Genomic DNA, 21757 nt, shown 5'->3' with positions numbered 1-21757 from the left:
GGGGGCAGATTTGAGAAGAGCGAAAGTAATCTTTTCTCGACTGGAAAAATCATGAACAGAAAAATACCCTTCTAACAGATTTAACCATTTATCTACGATGCCTGCATCTATCTGACCCACAAATATGGGAATGTCAAAGTTAACTTGTACCTTAAAGGGTGTGGCGCTTCCAGAGTAGCTGCTGGAAGTAGATGTGTCACCCCTGGGTAACTGTTGAAGGATTTGGGCAAAGTTGTCCATCATCGCGTTCCTTTATCGCTCAAGGGCCTCTTCAAGCAATATTTTGATAGGATCTCCTAATCCCTCATATTTCTTTTCATCCGCCATGGGAAGCCATCGGGATTTGCGAGGCTGGTCTTGCAAAGGCTCGACCAGTTCAAGCCCTAACTCCTTATATCCCGACCTCGTTGGGGAAATGCAAAGAAAGATAGAGAAAAAACAGACCGCTCTGATACCACTGATCTAGATTTAAATAGGAACACAACAAATTACATATATAACCATACATATAGAGATGCAGCAGAAATAATACTTCATTTAATTACTGTAAAATATTGAAATATGATTACAAACAGAAATGGAAATAAACTAGCTAGGGCAATGGTAGCTTATCTCTGAGAAGAAATGTGGCGGCTACATGCCTTTGAACTATGTTACAATGAGGCTCGAAGGCCTATTTATTGCTGAGAAACAATGAAAAACCCTAAACATCCAAAAACCTAACCCTAGAAGATGAAATGCCAAACTGTGAGCCCCGTTTGGGTAAATTGGTACATTAACTTCCCAGGGTCGTAACTTTGGCATACAATTTCCATTTGACGTGCACAATATCTTGTTAGAAAGATCTATCCGAGAACTACAACTTTGGGGGAACTGCAACATGGGTCCATGGACTAATGTTGCTCCTATTTTTCCCAAAAAACTTCTTTTAGGGCCTCAAAACAGCTCCAGAAGTTCACGACCCGAAAAAATGCTAAAAATAGTAAACTGTGCTACAATGAAGGAAACTGAAAAGCTAAAAGAAACAATGATGGAGGTCCAAGTGGACTTGGCTAGTGGCCACCAATACCCACCTAGATCAAAACATGAAGAACAACTTGGCATTTCCATCTCATCATTAAGTCCATGTCATGATTATCAAGTTGTGACTTGTACCAATGTCATCACAATGTCATGTGTTTCCATGTGTCTTGCCGCATCATTTGTGGATGTAATTATCAAAAGGAAAGGGCAAAATGTAATGTGTGGAATTCTAAGAGTCATATGTGGAATATGAAAATTCACATAGTCATATATGGACAAAAGCGTATTTAGGAAAAGTCCAAAAGACATATACAAGTCCGAAGGTCACATTTGAAGTCAAAGAGTCATGAGGGAATCTCAAGACTCACGGGGATATGAAATGTCATTCATAATTTTCTAAATACACCCTCATAACTCAAGAAAAGGGGTGTTTGGAGGCTTAGCCTTTGGAGATCTATCCTTGGCTTCTCTAGCTTAGAATAGGAGAGAAGATCATTCTTTGGAGAAGAAAGAAGTGACTTATTGTTCCACTATTAGAACTAGTGGCTCATCATTGTAACTGTGTACTTGGATCTTTCACCTAATAATCAAAAGCTCGATGATCCAAAACATTATAATGCATTTATTGTGAATGTAGTAAGACTATTCTTTATATGTTTGTGGTATATTTTTTGTTCATATGTATTAATAAAAATAAACTATTTCATTGGCTTTGGTACTTAGCTTTTTTAATGTGTGTTGTATTTAATTTTATGATCATTGTGTCTATGTTAACCACTATGCTAAATAAATAACAAATATTTTATTTCTCTTGTATGTCTCTCTTAGGTTAGTACTATTACTTCCTTCAAGAGAGTCACTCCTCTCTCTCCCCTTGTTAAAGTATCCTTTTACACATTGCAATTGGTTTTTCACAGTGTTAACTGTCTTATTGATTTCAAAGGCTATATGCATACTCTCTTATGTTATACATTGCAGCTGAGGAAAACCTTTAAGTTATGGTGGTTGGGTGCATACTGTGGATGGGGCTCCTACTTCATATGGTGTGAGGCGTAATAGGGACTTCACATTGGGGAGACCTCCTTAGTTGATGTATTTCTAGCACCATCAATAATTGGCATTAGAAGTAGGGCCAGATGACAATTTGTGCTAGTTGAGTCTGTTTTGAATCTCATATATTGAATGGATCATTTCCAAATCATTCTCCTGGGGTGTTTTTCCAATAAATCCAATGGTAAACTTTCAATCCCCAATGGGTCTCTTTATAACTTTTCTCAATCAAAATTTGATCGTGATGGTGAAATATCCAGAGCAGAGCACAACTCTAATTTTCTCTACCTTTTGTTAATTTTATGAAAATTATTCTAAAGATTACACTATTATACTTTTCTTCCTCACCCTTGAAGGTCGAGTAAAGTGATGGTGTCATACCTTTCCATATTCTTCCATCCATTCATTTGATCACTTCCATAAGGAGCTTCAACAAGTATTTGATAGGTATGATTACTGAGATGTTTTCAAGAGAATCAATCAACTAAGAATGAAGCCTAATGAATCTATTGAGGATTTTTCTAGTCGATTCCTTCACCTATCTTATGAATTTCCTGAAGAAGATACAAATTGGGATTTATTTAAGAAAAAGTTTGAGAGTTTGATTCATATCTCTTTACCTGGTGAGTTTGAACCCCATGATGATTCTGCTCTTCCAACTTTTTAAATACATGAGACACCACTAATTATAGAGGAGGAACCTAATATTCCTTTCATCCCTTGTCCTCCTCCCTTTTTATTGCCTTGTGTTGAAGTTATTCAAATCAAAAAATATGAAAATCAAATAGTTGATCCATCTCTTCAATCTTCATACACTTCCCATGATTCATATCCGATGAAAGAAACCTTGGAATGGTTCATGGAGCCTAGGGTTAATACTAATGCTCCCATTCCTTAATATGATATTGTTACTCTTAACCTTAATCTTGGATCTAGTTCCATTGAAAGTAATAATTATTGAAGGGACACCTTTCATCCTCTATCATCCATATGTTGTGAATCTTTGTGCCTTGATTCATCTTATCAATCTTCCCCACCAACTAGTTCATTAGACTCTCTTGATTTTCAAGTTTTTGGTTCAAATTGCAATCAAGTACAAGGCGGTCATATTACACAAGTAGAGGAGTAGAAAGGTGAGGATACTTTTGATCTATCTTCCCTCTTTCAAAACCCTTTATGTCAACATGTTGTTCCTTCACTATTGAATGATTTTCAATCTACTAATCTTAGTAGCTAATCAATTGAAGTTAATTTTCTTAATCAATCTATAGTCTTAGAAAACCATCATTCTGATGATGATGAATATGTTGATGCGCATGGAATGAAAATGTTCACCAACTGATCTCTCAATTTCTCGAGAAGATTTTTATTTGAAAAAAATACATCTAGAATTTGATTTGGTCAAAAAAGATGTTCTCATGGAAACTTCCTCTTCATCTCACTATCCCTTGTGCCCTACTCGTAATACATTAACTTGTGAAAAATATACTCCATCCTATTCAAGTTCTTCATCTAATGAGTTGGGTTTTGAATTGACATAAGATAGTGAGGTTATCCATGATGAAAAAAGAAACAATCAATTCACTGAATATTTGTTCCATTCCTTATCATTTCCTGTCTTCCATGAAGAAAATTCTTCTATTTGGGTTACTCATGAGATTGATCCAATCCATCCATCCTTAGATGTTCAATTAGAAGAATCTTTTGACTTAAGTAATATAGTTGTTAAAGTTGAAAATTTTGATCAAATTATTGATCTAGATGGATTCCACCTAGATAAAAGTTATCTTATGAAAATTACCACTAGTAGCTATCCTCACACGATACATGATCTGATTCAATCTTCAAAATTTGATTTTACAATACTTGAAATTTTCAGGACTTTTGAGGTAGTCAAGGCATGGAACTGTGAAGCTGATCATTTCAAATAATATCTTTGCCTGGAGGAATCATGTCTATCTAATACATTTGAGAGTAGTTAGCTCTTGGTTTTTCTTGTGAATGTTATACTCCTAATATTTCATTACACCTCAAATCCTCTTGAGTGCTAGTGAATGCATGAGTTATTTCATGAATCAGATTGATCTTCACTCATTGTATCCTCACTAGTTTCATGTGTTTTCTATGCTGGCATTCATTTTCACTTATTTCAATGATCATGATGTTCGTGTAGTTTGTAACGATGTACAAAGAAATGGATTTTCATATTTATTGTGTGAGGGATATGATTATATCTCTCAAAGCATTTGTAAAGTTTTTCAAACATATATGTATTTGTTATTTACTAACAAAGAATCTCATGCCATAATCCGTCCATCTGATCAAAATGCTTATTTTTGTAACTATCTTTTAACTTATCAATTCCCCTCAGCATATCTGATGACAGCTATTATAGGCCATTTTGTCAGATATGATTAATAGCCCTTCAATTGGATCAATCAGCATCCTTTGACCCCTTTCCATCATCCTTGCACAAATCCCTAATCATGACTCATTCTAATCCCTGAGTTTCTGCCTGAAAGCACCTTGTTTCAGTCCTTTTAAGGACTAGAAAACCATGGTCTCTTATTGGCTAGCATTGGCTACCAGGTTTCCCTACTCTGCGCCTGCACTGATCACCAGCAGGTTACTCAATGTTGGGGGTGCGTTGATTCTAGAAATTCCGGAAAACAAAAAAGAATCTTGAAGCTTCCTCTTCTAGAAGCTTCGAGGATCTATTGTAACCATTTACGTCAGATAAAATTTTTGAATCCTATCCTATCCTACCTTGAAGTTTTCATCCCTTATCCCTTGAGCTCATACTCCCATCTAGAGTGGATCTCTAGCCCAGATTGGTAAAAGGATAAAAATTCATGAACTACCTCCTTCACCTATATATTTACTTCCATCCATAGGTAAGGGGTTTCCTTTTGGAGAGTGATTCTACCCTCTAGAACTAAGCATGGCATAGTCATAAGCCTCATTCCTCCTCTCTCAACCTCTAGAGCTATGCACTGTGTAATCCCTAAGCCTTTTCCTCAGTCTAGTACTCAATTCTAGTCCATTTAGTGATTTTCTTCAAAAATGTTATACCAGGAGTTTTTCGGGTCGAAGTCGTCTTTTCATGAGTAATCTCCACTTGCAGGTATTATATCTTAACATGACAAGATCATGATTGAGTAAAAGGAGAACGATACTATGCTAGAAGACACTCACAAAGTAGTAAATACAAGTGTATCATTAAGAAAGAAAATGAAAGGGCATTAGATTGTGACAAGAATTGGAAGATCAATATCATAGTAAATAATCCATATCATCCAACCACTTGGAGGGTGAAGATGAAGAACAAATCAGACCTCTCATGAATATTAAAGACAAATTAGTAAGAAGAATAACTTGGCATTGCCATCTCATCATGAAGTCCATGTCATGATTGTCAAGTTGTGATTTGTACCAATGCCATCACAATTCCATGTGTGTCCATGTGTCTTGCAACATCATTTGTCGATGTAATGAAGTAATTATCAAAAGGAAAGGACAAAATGTAACATGTGTAATTCCAAGAGTAATATGTGGAATATTAAAAGTCACATAGTCATATATGGACAAAAGAGTCTTTGGGAAAAGTCCAAAAGTCATATAGAAGTCCAAAGGTCACATTAGAAGTCGAAGAGTCATGAGGGAAGCTCAAGAGTCATGGGGATATCAAATATTCATTCCTTTTGTTATAAATATACCCTCATAACTCAAGCAAAGGATCTTTTGGAGGTTTAGCCTTTAGAGAGATGGCCTTGGCTTCTCTAGCTTAGCATAATAGAGAAGATCATTCTTTGGAGAAAGAAGAAGTGACTTAATGTTCCACTATTGGAACTAGTGGCTTGCCATGGTAACTATGCACTTAGATCTTTCACCTAATAATTAGAAACTCAATGAGCCAACATATTTTCATGCATGTATCATGAATGTAGTAAGAATATTATTTATATGTTTTCGGTATATTTTTTGTTCATGTGTAGTAAGGAAATTGAACTATTTCATTGGCCTTGGTACTTGTCATGTTAAATGTGTGTTGTACTTGCTTTAATGATCATTGTGTCTATGTGAACTAATTGGATAGATAAATAAAAAATATTTTCATGATCATGTGTGTCTCTCTTAGGTTAGTATTATTACTTCCTTCCAGAGACTCACTCCTCTCTCTCCCCTCGTGAAATTCTCCTTTACACACTACAATTGGTGTTTCATAGGTTCAATTTTCTTGTTGATTCCAAAGGTTATGTGCATACTCTCTTATGTTATTCATTTCATCTGAGTAAAGCCTTTAAGTTACGGTGGCCAGGACAATACTATGAATGGGGCTCCTACTCTAAATGGTGTTAGGTCTAATTGGGACTTCACATCATGGAGACCCCCTTAGTTGATGAATTTTTAGCACTGTCAACACCAAGATAGATGATCTATAGGACTAGTTGTACTAAAAAAAATCCTTCAACAATATGGACTTAAATTTAGGGTATCACCAAGTTTGAGTCAGAGAGGAAGACACTAGGAAGACTTCCTTCAAAACCAATAAATTTTTGTATGAGTGGTTAGTGGATGATATACTAGTATACAATTTTACCTGGGAGGAGCATATCTCACATTTAATGCAGTTGCTAGAGACATTGAAGAAGCAACAACTATTGAAAAATATCAGGAAGTGTGACTTTGCACAATAGTATTTAGTGTATTTAGGATATGTGATTAGAAGGATAGATGAAGATATATCTTTCCAAGATGTGGTCCATCATGAACTGAATATTTCTCACTAATGTTTCCGAGGTCAAAAATTTCATTTGGGTAGCACAATACCTAAGGAAATTCATATACTCATTCTCTATAGTTGTAGTGCCATTAAAACCATAATAACAAGTGGTAAGAGTTTCCATTAAGGAAAGGGTTAGTGGAAATCCTTTGAGGAGTTGCAAAAGAAAATCATTAAAGCATTGGTTTTGGAATTATTAAACTTATAATAACCCTTTGAAGTGGAGACAAATGCGAGTGGATATGCTATGAGAGTAGTCTTGATGCAAGGAGGATGGCTTGTGTGCTACAAGTATTTCATGGGGAAATTTTTAGCTACCCGACCTACAATAAGGATATCTATGCCTTGGTGCAAGCTATGAAGAAGAGGAAACACTAAATGATGGGAAGGAATAAATTAATCCACACAGATCACCATCCACTACAGTACCTGCAAGCCTAAAGTAATCTACCATAGACTATCCATTACAAGTGGATGGGATTCCTACAACAATATAATTTGGTGGTAAAGTTCAAGAAAGGTAGCACAAATAAGTTGGTTGAAATTCTTTCAAGGTCACCCACATCGAATATCACAACTTTGGGAACTCTAGTGCACATAGAGCCTTTCTTCCATGATGCATATAAACAAACATATACAAAGGATGATGGATGTGTTCGATGGTGATAACACAATTGACTACCATATCCAGAATGGGTTATTCTATAGGTTGGATAAGTTACATGTTCCTAAACATGATCAACTACAGCTAATCATAGAGGCTCGCACCTCTAAGGTTGTAGGGCATTTTGGTGTATGGAACAAGTGGAAACCTTGCAAAGGGATGTGTACTCACACAGGATGAAAGAAGAGGTAGCTAGGTTCATAAGAGGATGGATGATTTATTATACCAACAAGCCTAGTAATCAAAAATATGGTCTATATCATCTCTTTCTTGTACCCAATTATCCTTGGGAAAAAATTTCCATGGACATTGTGGGAGGTGTTATCACTAAACAAATTTCAAAGAAAGGGGTAAGGTAAGGAAGAATTGGTCTTGGTCACTTTCATGTTCCTTTCATGCGTAAGAAGCACTTGGAAAGGTCAGGGTTAGCATACATCAGAGTTCTCCATTTCAACTCAAGCAAGGCAGTTAGCACTCAAGAAGAAGAATGTAGTTTTGAGGAAGTCAAAAAAGAAATTGATGTCTACCAACCTTGAGATTGCCCAATTCAAGCAAAGGGCAAGGAAACATGCAATTGAAAAGGAAAATTGAAGATTTGAAGACACAACTAAGCCAACATGAAGGACATTCTTAACTAAGAAAAATCACATAGCAAGTATGGTTAAGTCCTAAATTTTGATAGATTGCCTTTTGAAGTTTACTTTAAAAGAATGGTGTCTATGTTTTCAGTTTTGGACAACTTCATGGCAGATGGAAAAGCCATTACAAGGAAAAGAAAGATCAAAAGAGTTAAATTTTTGGCCTCAAACTGTGTTTTTAAAATTACACAGCAGTTTCGTAGCGCGCTACGAAACTGCTGTAAATGATGCCTAATGCACAGCAGTTTCGTAGCGCGCTACGAAACTGCTGTGGTTGCATATTATGTTTTGGTAGACCAATTTTGGGATACAAAAGGAAATATTTTTGAAGAGGAATGTCTGAAAGGGGAGCATTTACAAGGTGTAAGTATCCAGCAAAGGTAAATCAAGTGAAGGAAGGATATCTAAGAACTCTTAGCTATATAAGAGGTCATCATTTCACAGCTAGTATTTTTCATGAGACATCAGGCAACATTAAAGGGTTTTTTCTTCATATGTATATATGGACAAGGTCTGAAGTGTATGTAAAACATGATAATCCAATGCAATTTTATGAAAAACAACAGGGATAATTGATTTCGAAGATCCTTGTGGAGACCAAAAGCAAAAAGGGAGGAACTTTCTCTCCTTGTTTTTACCAGTCAACTTCTAGAAGAGTTTCTGAGCAGTTAAAAACTCATCTCTGAAAAGTGAAAGAGGTTTTCATTCCTAATATACTGAAGTACAAAAACCTCTTCCACTTTCTTCAAATCCATTATTATATGAGAGAAATGAAGGACCAAGCTTGCGCTACGAAACTGCTGTAGGTGCAGTTTCTCACAAGCATATTTCTCTGTTTTACACCTATTTTTCAAAGACACATTCTAGGCGGTAGGAAAGGTGTTTCAAAAAAAAGAGAGAGGTTTTTCTTCAGCATGGATTGGTTCAGAAAATGCTCCTTCAGTTTTTCCAAATACATTTTTTATGAGAAGATATGAGCTCTTTCCCAAGACCTATTTTTCAACCATACAGAGCAAGGAACAATCTCCTAATTTCTAGGAGTAGTAAAAGGATAAGTCATCAAGGGCCAGCTAGAGGGTTATGAGCACCATCAAATTCGAATTCATGGATTTATAGGTGTCAAAGGAGTTTTTAATTCCTAGATAAGGTTGTTTCAATCATAATGAGGAGTTACACTCCTAATTGTTTTAGGTCTCTAGGACTGCTAGTTAGCCGTCATTTGCATTTAATAGTTATTTTTAAGTGTCAATAGGTGTCAGATCAGGTAGAATTCGAATTTTCCTCATCCTAGAGGAGGAATCTAAGTCATGTAAAGGGATCTATATATAGGAGAAGAGCTAATGAACAAAGGGTTGGAAATTTTCAAAGAAAGACTCATGTGGTGCCATTGTAGAAGATTATGTTTTTATGAATGCAGACTTTGGCTTTACTTCTCAGGATTCAGAAGGAGTTCAATGGTGCAATGGTGGCTTGTTTATGTTTGTCCTTATCTCCTTATTTGCAGTAGTATGAATGTATGATACTTAGAATTCATTGGTTATGCTCTAACTTCCTTCATACATTTGTAGACTGTGTTTTCCTTTATGCTACTGATGTACCCTTCATATGTTGAATTCTATATGCCCTGACTTCCATGTAAAGCTAATTTTATTGTCATACTGAAGCATTTCTTGACTCCATAAGCCCAATGGATGCTTACTGATCATGTTCAACCATTCATATTTCTTCACTTGTTTCATAGAGTTAGCCATCTAATTCATTATAAAAAATATCTAATCTTTTGAGAGAGCCCTCTCAGGTTGGGGAGGCTAAGCCTCAGCCAAAAGTTGGTTTGAAATAATTACTCAAGGTCTACCTGATCAGCAGCCTATTCGTGTCTAATTTTGAGATAACATTTTGGTGCGTCTGCCGGAAGCCTGAAGTCTATTCATTCCCGAAGTCAAGAAGCTGAACTTCTAAAGGTAGCAGGAGCTCAGAAGGTTTTCAAGGCTGCAAACTACATTGGCAACTCCACACATCAAATAAAAAATTGGAAGGTGACTCCACTGCTAGAAAGATCAGTAGCTTGATGAAGTTTCAAGATGAGTTCCATTGCAAGAATGAATGCCAGGTATTCTCCTATGAATCAGTCTCATATCCCTGGTTTTCCAAATCCTATGCCAAAGGTTGATTGGTTAGAGGATCTTCCAATATTCAAAGATGAAAAGAAGGACAATGCTGCTCTTCATTTGGTTAGGTTCCATATGCATGTACGCAGTCTTAAGGTTCATTTTCTTAAACATTGTCTCATGAAGATGTTTATGACCACTTTAGAAGGAAAAGCATGGTCTTGGTATAAAGGTTTGGAAAATGGTTCAATATATTCACTTGCTAATTTTCATGATGAATTCTATGAGATGTATAAAGAATGTCATCCTTCCTTATTGCTTCTCAAAGTTTGTTGTAGACATTATTTAAGTCTTATTTAGTATTTGGAGGATTGTTATGATGATGATGAATTTATTGATGAAGAAATTTTAGAGGCTCTTCATAACAATGCATTTCAACACCAAGAAGAAAGGATAACATCCCATGACATGCAACATAGAAATCAGCAAGAGTATACCTATGAAAATCATCTTACATCCTCTAAGATTGATGGAGAAATGCAGCAAACTTGCCAGTCTTTTGATCATAAAGAGTATGAAATTGATTGCAAACACCAAGAAGAAATACTGGAAGAAATTTTTTATAACCCTCAGGCAGAGGAAAAGGTTGTTCAGTTTTGTAATTCCTTGCAGCAGCTTACATCAATGAATGATCATAATAAGGAGGAAAATTACATTGTTTGTGGGAATCATTTAGAAAAGCAGTTGGATAGCATATCAAAGAAATCGTGTGTGGCTGAGAATCAATTTTTTGAAGATGTAGAATGTTATGATGATCATCAAAATAACCATGTCGTCTTTGACCCTATAAATGAATACATGGCCAAGATTTGCACACCAGTTTTTCATTTTCATTTGCATTATGAAGATAAGGTACATTATCAGTTGATTTGGTCATCTCACTACCATGGTTATTTTGAGGTTGAATGCAGTCAAGAGCCTCCAATATCAGAAAAGAAAATTGATTGGCTTTATTGGAAATATCGTGTTGCTTGACCTAAAGTGGAAATTGCAGCCAGTAGGTAGGTAGGAAAATGCAAATAAGCTCAAGGTTGACTGGGCATTTTTTCAGTAGATATAGACTTCTTTCTCCTGCAGTGATCATCAAGCTTAAGCCCGAGGCGAAGGCCCAAGAAACTTAAAGGAGATGTTTGTCAAATAAATTTTTGTTTATCATAAGAGGATAAGGCACTGGAACTGCAGGTTCTTAGTGTACCACAAGGGCACACTATCCCAAGTGGAGCCACTGTTATCACTAAACAAATTTCAAAGAAAGGGGTAAGGTAAGGAAGAATTGGTCTTGGTCACTTTCGTGTTCCTTTCATGCATAAGAAGCACTTGGCAAGCTCAGGGTCAGCATACATCAGAGTTCTCCATTTCAACTCAAGCAAGGCAGTTAGCACTCAAGAAGAAGAATGTAGCTTTGAGGAAGTCAAAAAAGAAATTGATGTCTACCAACCTTGAGATTGCCCAATTCAAGCAAAGGGCAAGGAAACATGCAATTGAAAAGGAAAATTGAAGATCTGAAGACACAACTAAGCCAACATGAAGGACATTCTTAACTAAGAAAAATCACATAGCAAGTATGGTTAAGTCCTAAATTTTGATAGATTGCCTTTTGAAGTTTACTTTAAAAGAATGGTGTCTATGTTTTCAGTTTTGGACAACTTCATGGCAGATGGAAAATCCATTACAAGGAAAATAAAGATCAAAAGAGTTAAATTTTTGGCCTCAAACTGTGTTTTTAAAATTACACGGCAATTTTGTAGCACACTACGAAACTGCTGTGGTTGCATATTATGTTTTGGTAGACCAATTTTGGGATACAAAAGGAAATATTTTTAGAGAGGAATGTCTGAAAGGGGAGCATTTACAAGGTGTAAGTATCCAGCAAAGGTAAATCAAGTGAAGGAAGGATATCTAAGAACTCTTAGCTATATAAGAGGTCATCATTTCATAGCTAGTAATTTTCATGAGACATCAGGCAGCATTAAAGGGTTTTGTCTTCACATGTATATATGGACAAGGTCTGAAGTGTATGTAAAACATGATAATCCAATGAAATTTTATGAAAAACAACAGGGATAATTGATTTCGAAGATCCTTGTGGAGACCAAAAGGAAAAAGGGAGGAACTTTGTCTCCTTGGTTTTACCACTCAACTTCTAGAAGAGTTTCTGAGCAGTTAAAAACTCATATATGAAAAGTGAAAGAGGTTTTCATTCCTCAGATAATGAAGTGAAAAAACCTCTTCGAATTTCTTCAAATCCATTATGATCTGGGAGAAATGAAGGACCAAACTTGCGCTACGAAACTGCTGTAGGTGCAATTTTTCACAAGCATATTTCTCTGTTTTACACCTGTTTTTGAAAGACACATTATGGGCGGTAGGAAAGGTGTTTCAAAAAACCAAGAGAAGTTTTTGTTCAGCATGGACTATTTCACAAAAGACTCCTTCATTTTTTCCAAATACATTTTTTATGAGAAGATATGAGCTCTGTCCCAAGACCTATTTTTCAGCCAAAACAGAGCAAGGAATAGTCTCCTAGTTTCTAGGAGCAGTAAAAGGATGAGTCATCAAGGGCCAGTTGGAGGGTTATGAGCACCATAAAATTCGAATTCATGGAGTTATAGGTGTCAAAAGGAGTGTTTAATTCCTAGATAAGGTTGTTTTAATGATAATGATGAGTTACACTCCTAATTGTTTTAGGTCTCTAGGACTGCTAGTTAGCTGTCATTTGCATTTAATAGTTAGTTTTAAGTGTCAATAGGTGTCAGATTAGGTAGAATTCGAATTTTCCTCATCCTAGAGGAGGAATCTTAGTCATGTAAAGGGCTCTATATACAAGAGAAGAGCTAATGTACAAAGGGTTGGAAATTTTCAGAGAAAGACTCATATGGTGCCACTGTAGAAGATTATGTTTTTATGAATGCAGACTTTGGCTTTACTTCTTAGGATTCAAAAGGAGTTCAATGGTGCAATGGTGGCTTGTTTATGTTTGTCCTTATCTCCTTATTTTTAGTAGTATGAATGTATGATACTTAGAATTCATTGGTTATGCTCTAACTTCCTTCATACAATTGTAGACTATGTTTTCCTTTATGCTACTGATGTACCCTTCATATGTTGAATCCCATATGCCTTGACTTCCATGTACGGCTAATTTTATTGTCATACTGAAGCATTTATTGACTCCATAAGCCCAATGGATGCTTACTGATCATGTTCAACCATTCATATTTCTTCACTTGTTTCATAGAGTTAGCCATCTAATTCATTATCAAAAATCTTTAATCTTGTGAGAGAGCCCTCTCAGGTTGGGGAGGCTAAGCCTCAGCCAAAAGTTGGTTTGAAATAGTTACTCGAGGTCTACCTAATCAACAGCCTATCAAGGTCTGATTTTGAGATAACAGGAGGTTTAACAACAAGCAGGAAGGGACATGACAACCTATTCATGTTAGTTAATAGGTTTAGTAATATGTGTATTCTAATGCCTTGAAAGAAGACCATAAGTAGGTACTAAGTAGCAAATTAATTGTTTTGACAATTCTACATACACATTGGAATACCAAGGAGCATCATTTTAGTAGGGACACAAGGTTTCTCAGTGTGTTTTAGACTACATCGTGGGAGAATATCGACACAAATTTTAATAGGACTACACATTTCATCCATAGAAAGTGGACAAACAAAAGTAGTCAATAGGACTTTGGTGCAACTTTTGAGGGGTTATAATCAAAAGAATTCAAAGGCCTGGGTTGAAAATATGGTATATATACAACACTTTTATAATAGAGAAGTCTACACTTCTATTTGTAAGTCCCTATTTGAAACTTATTCTTGATATATACCAACTTCACCTTTGGATATTACATATGGGAAACAATGAGGAGTGAGGGAATATCTCGTATGGATTTTTTAAGGGAAAAGAAATTGTTGAGAAGATATGACAAATCCATATATAGGTATAAGGGATGTTGTAGAAGTCATGGGAAAAGTACAAGGCTGAGCATAATCAAAATATAACAAAGAAGTCATTTAGAGTGGCAAATAGAGTATGGTTACAATTTAGCAAGGACATGCTATGTAGTCCTAGTAAGAAAATCAAGACTTTGTGATATGGGCCTTTGAGATAATGCAAAATTTTGGAGATAACATGCATATATTCAGTATACCTCGATACGTGAACATCTACCCAATGGTTAATGTAGAGAATATAAAAATCTATGAACCTTCCACTCTGAATAAGGAAGAGGAACATGTTTGGATGCTCCTTTTTCCAATTTTTCTAAAGAGGAAGAGGTTACTATAGGATTCAATAATTCTACTCGAAAACCAAATCTCCTAAGATGGATTCTCCCACTAGCTAACCTTAAATATCCATTGAATCCACTATTGCTTTTTTTTCTTCACACATCGGCCTCTTTGTATATTGGTTGTCTGAATTGTTCTCTAAATTCTCTATTAATAACTATGTTTTGACCATCCAAATCAATCTCTATAGGTTTCTCTAAATTTGATTCTTCTTCAACCCATGAATCCTTGTTTGCTATTTTTTCAATATCTAGTAAGTTGTCATGCCCATATGGGGATGATTGAAACTTTAATTTTTTTTGGAGATAATATTGTATGGATCATTAGGCCACACTTTTCCTTTGGGAAATTTCATTAAGGCTAGCATTTGAGAACAATCTTGAAGGCATGTATAGTGTTCACAATGAATGGACCCATCTCTTGCTTAAGCTTTAAGGTAACCTCCTACTTCCTAGGAATAAAATGCACAAGGCCTAAATTTATCCTTTTCTTGATATATTATAATGAAAAATTTTTAACAAGCGGGAATACAGGACTGATAAGGAGGCACTTATGAACCATATATTCTTATTTTGTTGTGGTTTTTATAGATGTACCAGTTCCCCACACTTGTATCAGGACTTAATTATATTATTTACTTGATTTATGGAAAAATTCTTTGGGGAACTTCATCTAAAAAAATTACAAATGCTACAGACATAAAATCTGTTAGATACCCTAAAAAAAACTTCACCATTCTTCTTTCTTGTCATAAGGGAAATCTATTAGATCATTGATTGTTTCTCACCCTTAGAATTCTGAACTTGTAGGCTCGAACTAGCAAATTTTATGAATTGGAAATACAACATGAGGTATACAAGAAAGGATGGATACATGAAGTATCTTGTATCACTAAATCTAGATAGCTAAAAATTAATTGCATGTCAGATGTACATGGCGAAATCAAAATTTACATTTGTATTTCTTATGCAAGAAAGAGCACTGGAAAATCCCAATAATTTTTCATCAACGAAATGTATATCATCAAGGCCTAAAATACAAAAATGATAGAGAGGAATTATTGAACAAATTCAGAGAACATAATCAGTTGGCATGTTGGGGCTAATTATGGGATAGTGGAACCAACAAGTAACATAGACTCCAACATAGTTTTATTTTCAACTTCTAATAACTCCCTATATAATTGAATTAAACTTCTGTTGGTGAGTGACTCGAGGTTTTCAACAGATGAGAAATGTAATATATCATAGATATTTTTAGATGATATCTAAGGGAGAATACAACCATCACTAGAAACAATAGTTTGAATATTTAGTATATAAGAAATTCCACACCAAGAAAGAAACTGAGGAAGTCATACACTTGAGGAATGGTGACAAATTTTAGACCATATTCACACACCCAAATGTATTATTTGAATGGCCAAAACTACTTAAATCCTCTTATCTAACTTGAAATAGGTCACAGTGACAATGAGTGTCATATATGTCTACTTCATGTCAATTAATGTATATTGTCTAAATTAATAGATTCTTGAGGAGTAAGGATTTCATATTTCAACTTAGTAATATTAAAATAACAAAGAGCAATGGAAGAAGATACCTGAAAATATTTCTTGGAGACTATTGGCTTGTAACTAACTTGATGTCCATGAGTAGGAGTGAAAATGGTTCCATGTACAAGAATTATTGTCTAACAATTGCAATCATGAGCCTCATTGTCCTTCCCTTTCACAAATAGAATAATAGAATACATTCCCCCCTTTCTCCTTTGTCAATTCCTTTCTTTTCCTTTGGGCATGAACTTCAAGATCCCTTCAAAAAGTATTTCCATTGGTGACTTCATTGGTGATGTCATATTGACATGGAATGCCACATCAATTGTCCATGTAAACTTTCTTATCAACATTATTATGTCCACTTGTGCATGTATATCTTCAACATGGTTTCTTACTTGTCCATTGAGGCACCTGCCCTTCTAGCCTTTGGATGTGTGCCAACGTTGCCCTTGCTCGTTGCTCTAAAAGTTGTCATGATATGCAAAATCACCCTTGGCAATTTAGTTGGTAATGCTCACCCACCTAACGGTTTTAATTTGGGGAGACAACCCCCCCTGCAATCAATCTCATATGTTGATCAAACGTAGGTGGTTTGGAGTCAATCCCAACCACGACTCCTCTCCCCCACTAAACATCAACTACACAGGGGGGGTCCATGATTCATATAAGCCATTGGATCTAGTGCTCTCGTGGATTATTGCTGATCCAACACTTCAATGAATGCATCATCTAACCTTTATCTACTTTTCATGAAACCTTTAAAATATATATATATATATATATATATATATATATATATAGATATTTAATAAAGTGCACGTAACATAATAATCCCAACTTTTTTGCCCCATGCACTTAAACATTATAACCTTGTTTCTTCAATGATATCTACACACATGCACACACACAAAACACAAGAACCCTTCTGCTACATCAACTCCCACAAGGGATGAAACCATTGCTTGTAGCATATGGCTTCTTTGCTACATCAAATCTACCTTATCCTCCCACAATTTACTTTGCTCAAAAATGTCCTAAACCATGGCTTCCATTGCTAAGTGTCAGATCCTTTCAACATGTTTCATTATATAGTTTGTATGACCCAACATGTCTACTGCCGCCTAACCACATATCACATAATTGAGTGATGAGTATCTCAATCATTGATAAAGAAAACTCCAATTTCGTATGAGGTTGTTAAATTTGCTAATAAGTCTGCTTCATAATTGTTATGTCTAAAAGCATGCATGGCTTTGATGTCAACCATAAAATTTAAAAAATAATAGTAAGTTTAAGATCTAACTTAGAAGAGCCAACATAAAGATGCCAAAATATTACCCTCAAGTCCGCCCAATATAATTAGTTTATAAATATGAAGTGCAATTTCTTGAAAGAAAGGGATGAGCCTCTCCCTAATTATTGGTAACCTTATTTAACTCGATAAAAGTGATAATTCTAATTATCCTTGAAAGTACACTACACACTGCACTTCCACCACTAAACATTTATTTATTATTTAAAAACTAAAACCTAATTAACATATATATGTTTGCTAATGGAAAACAACTTTTACATATATATATATATATATATATATATATATATATATATATATATATAGATATATATATATATAGATATATATATATATAGATATATATATATATATATATATATATATATATATATATATATATATATATATATATATATATATATATAGATAATAGAAAAATTATTACCTTTTTCTGCTATATTTTGATGGAAGTTCCTCGGCCTCTACTTCTTTATAGGGTGCATGCTTTGGCTACTCCTGCTGACTGGGTCCCTCTCTCTGAGCTCTGAGGAAGTCATGGAATATTGTTCTCTTATGTTCGACTAACATGTAATACGTCAGCTTGATGTCTCCATCCTTAGGGTTAAGAGCACGTGGAGGAAAGTCCATCCCTGCTTGCCGGCAACATCATTCAGCTTCAACACACGTGGAGGAACATCCATCCCTGAACTCAATCAGGACTCAGTACCCTGTGAGGAACATCCATCCCCCACAGACGCTTTCCTTACACTAGACGTAGACCTCCGTCTCACCATTGAAAGAGAAATCTTAAAATATGAAACCCTGACCACTAAACTCTACTCAGGTTGAGGCCTCAACCTATTGTGTGCATTGTACATTAAAAATGAGGATTTCAACAAATAATACTTGTCGTGCTCAACATTTAGGGTCCAACGCAAAGTATGGACAGTGACTAAACATTACTCACATTAAGGTCAAGATTGTGTGTTCCACCGACATCTCTTCATTTTCATGAAATATCTATTGAAAAGAAGGATAAGCCTCTCCCTAATTATTAGTAACCTTCCCTAACCTAATAAAAATAATAATTCTAATTGTCCATGAAAATACACTACACAAAAATTCCATCGTTAGAATATATATACCTATACAAATTGTGAGAATCCAATATGATAAGGAATCACACCAAGAGAGTTATGATGACTTAGAAAGGAAAATTAAAGATTTGAGCAAAACCCTCATCAACAAAGACGGAAAATTTATGCATACTCGAAGGGAATTGGAGAAGAATGAAAAATTCACAAATTTCAACAACAAATAAATTGGTTACAATAAATTAACAACATAAACAATGCTCTCAAAATAGAGATTAAAGGTATCAATAAAAATTTATCAGCCAAAGACGATGGAATTCATTAGAAGACGTTAAAGAAAGAGAAGAAGGAGGAACTTTAGGAGCCATTTTGAGGCTTTAAATGACCGCATTTTGTTGTCTAGTTCTAACCAAGCACCTATAATCCATAATATACACATCAATACATTTCTAAGGGCATAAGAATCACTTCAATTAGAGCTTCTATGAGAAAACTATGCTTCCTAGAAGTTGACCTATCGAAGTTGAAAACCCTCATTTGAGAGGATGCCACATCATCCCCCATTACTCATGGAAAAGGGGCACTATGAAGACTCTAGAAGATTCGAGTTGTGACTCATATTAAGGGTTGAATGGGTCAAATTTAACCATTAGTAGGTTGTCATCCAATGTTATAACTTGACCACTAGGAGGAAAATGATTTCTATTCTATTCAAGTGTGTTTTGTTGCATAGATGAGAAAAGTAGCTAAGAGCATATATATATATATATATATATATATATATATATATATATATATATATATATATATATAAAGAGAGAGAGAGAGAGAAATAGAGAGTAGAGTAGCCTCACCATCCCGCTGGGTTTTCTTCCATAAGGGGTTCCCAAATTATATCTTGTGTTTATTTTGGTTTGTGAGATCTATTTTTATTTTCCATATTTTACCTATTGCATGCATACACATAACATAGTAATTAATGAATCCACAAATCTAAGGAAAATTATCCCTCAGAGTATATTTCGTATTTTAAGTAAAATTTTGTTAGATCTATTTAACAAATTGTCCAGTAGAGTATCCATGATATTTCATAGATCATATTGGTATTAAAGCATGTTTCTTTGGGTATTTCATTGGATGTTACAAGGAGTCCATATTGGTTTAAGAACAAAGTCATAAACCCTAGCCATGGATGATTAATCCATTAATAACCCTAGATATGAGGCAAATGAGAGGTTCTTGAGGTTGGAAGAACATGTTTCAAATATTAGCCATAGCTTGAATCTGCTTATGGTGGCTTTGGTGAACAAATTGGGAACCAGAGAATATTGAGGTTCTAGATCAATGGTAAGATTAGAGGGGAAACAATGGAATTAGGAAGAAACAGAGAGAGTCTAACTAATAACCTGAAAAGAACAACATTACTCGATAATTTAGCTCAAATCGTTATTCCCAAAGCCCTAGTGTTTAACATTTTCTCTGATACCACTTTGTAACAATTCCCCCATTCATCCCATAGCCCATGCTAAGGGTAGAAGAAGGTCAGTTACTATCATTAACCTGGAGGTGTTACTATCATTCACTTGACCTCCATAGTCATGTCATGGAAATGGGGTCATAAAAGTTTGTCTTTTTTAAACTGCTTGAAACTTAAGATAAACATCGCCATTGCATCCAATTCGCTGAGAGATTTCCGGTCATATAAATATTTCCTCAATCCAACTCTTGGATCAAAATATATGGCCATTTAAACTTTTGGCAATTAACTTTTTACCACATCATCAAGTTCTGCCATGTGGCATCTATGTGGTGCCCACATGGAACCCCATTTCACTACCCTATTAGTCTCCTAATTGGTCCATGTCATATATTTGTCTATATGGTGCCACCATGGCATGCCTATGTGGCATGTTGCCTCACCACATCAGGGCACCACTGAACCTCACCCCCTCCATGGCTTATGTTTTGGGAATTCCCCATCACATGAAATTTCACCTACTTTACACTTAGCACAAGGTGAGGCTCCCAAGCATTAACTTATAGGGTGAGATAGTAATTTTCCTGTCCTTTGCCAAATGAGAACCTTTGTCTCTTAGCCCTCACCCCTCGATGATTTCCTTTTCCCTTGTTTTATGCTCGTAACCTTTGTACTAAGGTAAGACGAACTTTGTTTGCAATGCTTAATACAAAGTCATTTTTCCATCTCAGCACATTAATCTGATCTTGACCTCCCTAACTCTATTTGGAAATGCTGAAGGCTCTCGGCCGGAGATGATGTCACCTTCTTTTCAGCCCAGGACAATAATCTTTGTTGTCATTTGTAGGAGGTATTTCTCTATCTCAAGGCCGAGATCTCGACCCTTTCTTGCTACCTCTCCCATTGAACCACCAAGATGAAATCAACATTGAGATGATGTGATGTTGACATCACCCTACCCACCCGGACTCCTCCAAGAGTGCCACATGTCACCTCTTTTTTGCACACTTAACCCTACCAAAAATCCACTGGCACATGCCACATGGAGGCCCTCTTGGACACCATTTCATCATTATCTCCACATTTTCGAATACATGGTCTACGTTCCACTAGGGTCTGACCTTTGCGCAGACCCCAAAATTCCCATTGTAAAACAATTTGATGTTTCAAAGGTTTTACTATCCTTGAGGCCCAAGACAACAAATTTTTATTATTGCTTGATGGTCTTTTCCTCCATCTTGGCCTCCATCTCTTGCTTGAATTCTTGTGCACGTAATGAAAAATCCCAAGGTCCTTTCCATCTGACGGTTGCAGTGATCCAACGAAACTAATAACCTATATTAGAATAAGGATCCCCCCTTGTGACATCACATTCGAGGTGGGGGTGATGCCCTCACTTGTGGTTCCAATCCTTTTTTCATGATATTTATATCAACAACGAACATTCCTTCACATCAAATCGATGGAATGAGTGGGGGTGACTCACCCCCCATGAAGTACAGAGAGAAGGAGGGGCCCTTGTCATTGTTTCACCCTATCAAGGTTATGCTCTAGCCCTCAACCCGAGATATATATATATATATATATATATATATATATATATATATATATATATATATATATATATATATATAGATTGAGTGCCCTTGATACTTAGTCATTCCACTGCCCCTCCTGAACGTTGGTGCCATGCACTGGGGCTTATCTGTGTG

This window comes from Pinus tabuliformis, chromosome 7, assembly GCF_031772625.1.
Source record: "Pinus tabuliformis cultivar Carrire ecotype Pingquan chromosome 7, CPIR1, whole genome shotgun sequence".
NCBI classification, from domain to species: Eukaryota; Viridiplantae; Streptophyta; class Pinopsida; order Pinales; family Pinaceae; genus Pinus; species Pinus tabuliformis.
Note: the sequence above shows the minus strand (reverse complement) of the source record.